Genomic DNA, 3,733 nt, shown 5'->3' on the forward strand with positions numbered 1-3,733 from the left:
CAGTAGTTTAAACCAGTTGTTTTTTCTTTATTGAAAGTATCCTGCAGTCAGGCACTTTCCAGTGCACTTACTAATTGTTGTTAATTTCTGTGGTAAGTTAAATTCAAGTCACTTGGAGACATTTTGTGTTGTAGCCTGCTAACTGCTATCCATAGTCCTGTCGACTACCATCTGCATTTCAACTTATTTCTGTTCTTTCTTTGTTTCATATGAATGTCAAAATACCTATCCTGCCTTTTAGTGCTGTAGGGAAGCATTGAGTTGGGGAGAAGTTTCATGTAATTGGAGTTGCAAAGAAAAAGTAACATTTCTTGCTTAATTGTCTCAGTTAACTAAGGTTTTGGAGTTAACACTTTACACTGCCTTTCAGGTGGTAAATTTTATATCTGCCCATAAAATTTTAGGGCTCTGGTTCATCAAAAGCCATAAAAACCATGAAGAATGTTCAAAGTAATTTAGTATTTTCTTTATGTTGGTGTTTGAGAATTCTGTATTGAAATACTGTTCATTTTGGTTTTGTTTTTTATTAATGAAACAAAGATAATTAAAACTTTATTTTTTCCTTGTAGTATATATGTATAATCTGGAGGTTAGAGCAATGGATAAAGTAACTAAAGCTTGTCTGAATCATTAAAATAATTTTTCTTTATGTTAAAGGTACTCAGAAGTATTAGTAAAAGTATGGCACATGCCTTTGCTTAATTGATCAGTGGTTTCAGTTTGTTTCTACAGAGATCTTCCAACACCCATCGTATGTTGGCAAAGCTTTCAGGATTGAATTATTTGCTGGTTTGGAGTTCTTGGAATTCTGTTCACCACAACAAAACTGTCAAGAAAAATTGAAGGGAGCACCGTTTTATGGAGGTAGAGTGGCTGAAAAAGCAGCTATGGTAGTGGAACCATGAGTTTTAGAGAAATCTCTGATGGCCTGTTGATAACTAGAGCAAGAATTTAAGTAGGTTTGTTCAGGCATAGGGAGACGGTGTGAAGAATCATTTCTACTAGATTGTTAGATCTTCAATTGCAGAGGAAAAGGAAGGCAGTTAAAGGGCAAATAAGGAACTTGAAACCAGGTTTACTAACTTCAAAACAGGATATGTTCCTGAGACATTTTCCTGTGTACCAGGACATTGAAGAAAATTATCTATATTTGGAAGTTACATCTGTTGTTGAAATAAAAATAGCAAACAATCCTGAAATATAAAATATAGAGAGGAGAAATGGGGGTGAGGGGGGTATCAAGTGTACAGTTTGCTTACAGTGAGTATTTCTGGAGGGAATTAATTTACTGTTGTGAGATTTAATGGACTGTCAGCCTCTCATGTCAGTGACAGCTTTTGATCAAAGAAAGGGTCTTTTCAATAAACAAATAAACAAACACCAAACTTTTTGTATTCATTCAAGTAGACTGTTGTTTTTCTGCTCAGAACAAGTTGGGAAGACTTTACTGTGATGTTTCCTGGAATCTATAAATCTTACTAATTTTTAAAAAGATGAGTTTAGTTTGACTTTCAGGTCACACTATTTTGAAAACAGTTCTTTTAGTGGGAAGATGGGTTGCTAATAACTAACTTGTCTTTATAGTAGTTTCATGTAGTCTATGAATAACTGTTATAACTGTGTCTGCTAAGTCTGGACAAAAATTTTGACCCTTTTCAATCTTGTGAGGATTTTAATGGCAAAAGAGGGAAGATAGCTATTTAACTCACAAATGTACTGATTGCAGAAGGGTATAAGAATTCATTGAAGTAAAATATATACTATGCTTTAAGATTTATTTTTTTTTAAATGCACAAACTAACATCAGGAAAAAAAAATGCAAATCCTACAATTTTGCTGTTTGTTTCTGCCCCCGTCCCAGGCTAGAGAAAAACCATGTAAATGAACACTGCTTGGAAAAGGGAGCATGTGACAGGCTGCTCAAGATTTGCCCAAATTTAGAAAGGTGAGCAGATGAAAAGGAGCAGGTCTGGCTGCAGCAGGAGAATGTAGAAGAGGAGGTCAGAAAAGAGAGGCTATTGAAATATTGCTGAACTTAGGTAATTGGCTCCTTTTTTAAGATCTGTACATAGTAAGTTATCTATGTTATTCTTTGCAACTACTTACATACCAGTAGCAGACCTGGAAGTCTGTAACAGACCATGACATCTGTTTATTTAAGACTATTTTAATCTGACTTTAATCTTACTGATACTGTTTAGTATAAGGACTATTTTTTTCTTTGACTACTACCTGAACCTAATGATAGATGCCAGTTTTGCCTGATTCTCTGGGTGCTAGCAGTACACCAACATACACACATTCAAAGCTTTCTTCAGGTTTCTAAATAATAAAATGCTCTCTTTGTCTAATAGAACATAATAAAATTGTTCACTTCTCTTGCACAGGTTCAAAACATCTTCCTTCTGTGGAACTAGACTGCATCTGAGCTAGTAAGATTGTTTTGGCTTATTTGGTGGTCATGGTGAAATTTGCTAGTGAGGTAAAGACAAAGAAACTACAGTTTCATATAAATCTGGTCCTTTTGCAGTGGAATTTTTTGAGAAGAGGTGCAAACTTGGAAAGCAACACAGTGATTTTCTTGATGCACCGTTGTAGAAATACTCTTGTCCACAATGGTAGTGGAACTGTACTTGTTTTACAAAACAGACAACATGGAAGTGTATGTTTTCAAGCAGCTCCTTCCAAATTTTCCTAATCTCTGCAGGTGTGGCCATGTGTTGGGGTTGACAAACATTTTTGGCCTGTAAAGGCAGGCAGTAATTGGATGTGTCTATGGGTGGTGATATACTTGTTGGTTTGGGGGTTTTTTGTTCTTTGTTTTTTTCTCCCCATGTGGTCTGGGACTCGTTCTTCTGCAGATGGGTTTGAAGCAGGTCTGGGATGATAAATCTGCCTCCTGGATTGTGTGGCCATACGGAGCACAGCCTTTAGCCAGCTGGATAATCCCTCCTTGAAACAAACATATAACTGGTTTAACTAGTAACATAGTCTGATGTCAACATGAGGCACCTCTGTATCTTATCTACGGTTTTAATGCTCCTTTGAGATACTAAAGTTCCTTATAATTTCACAGTCACGAAACTTAAGACTCAAGCAAGTGACACAGATCACTTATGCTGTGAAATGGTAGCTTTACAGCTCTTTTGGTTCTAGAAATTAAAGTGCTTTAAATGCAGAAAGCTAGTTCTGCTAGCTTTGGAGTTACTGGTAACTGAACAAGCATAGTCTTAGGCTTTCAACTGAGTAAAATTTGAAGCACTTTTTCTTTCCCTTAAGTACTGAAATTGGTATTTTTTTCTTCTTAAAAAGAAAAGGGAGGACTGAACCTCTGCCTAACAGCACAGGTTAATTCAATTGCAGTGCCAGTTCTGTGACATACCATCAAGCTTCCATTGATAGTGTCATAACTTAATGCCATAATAATAGGGTGATATTGCATCATTAGGTTATTCTAGGGATTGTTGTGGGATGCAATGAAATTGGGAGTGTTTCCACTGTAACTGGAACCCACACCAAGCTTTCATACTGACTGAAAGAATTTAGATTTCAGATACTTTTCTAGATTGTTGCAGTCCTTTTTCTAAACTTTTTTTGTGCTTTTTTTTATGGTGTTCTCTGTTATTGTATTACTCTTGAGTTTAGGGGTGGATTTTTTTTGAAGAAAATGGTTAATATCCCTGTGGTCAGGATTATCCTGGTGATTCCTTCCAAAACACCAAGGAGGAACAGA

Source organism: Merops nubicus, unplaced genomic scaffold (assembly GCF_000691845.1).
Source record: "Merops nubicus isolate BGI_N331 unplaced genomic scaffold, ASM69184v1 scaffold47423, whole genome shotgun sequence".
In the NCBI taxonomy this organism is placed as follows: Eukaryota; Metazoa; Chordata; class Aves; order Coraciiformes; family Meropidae; genus Merops; species Merops nubicus.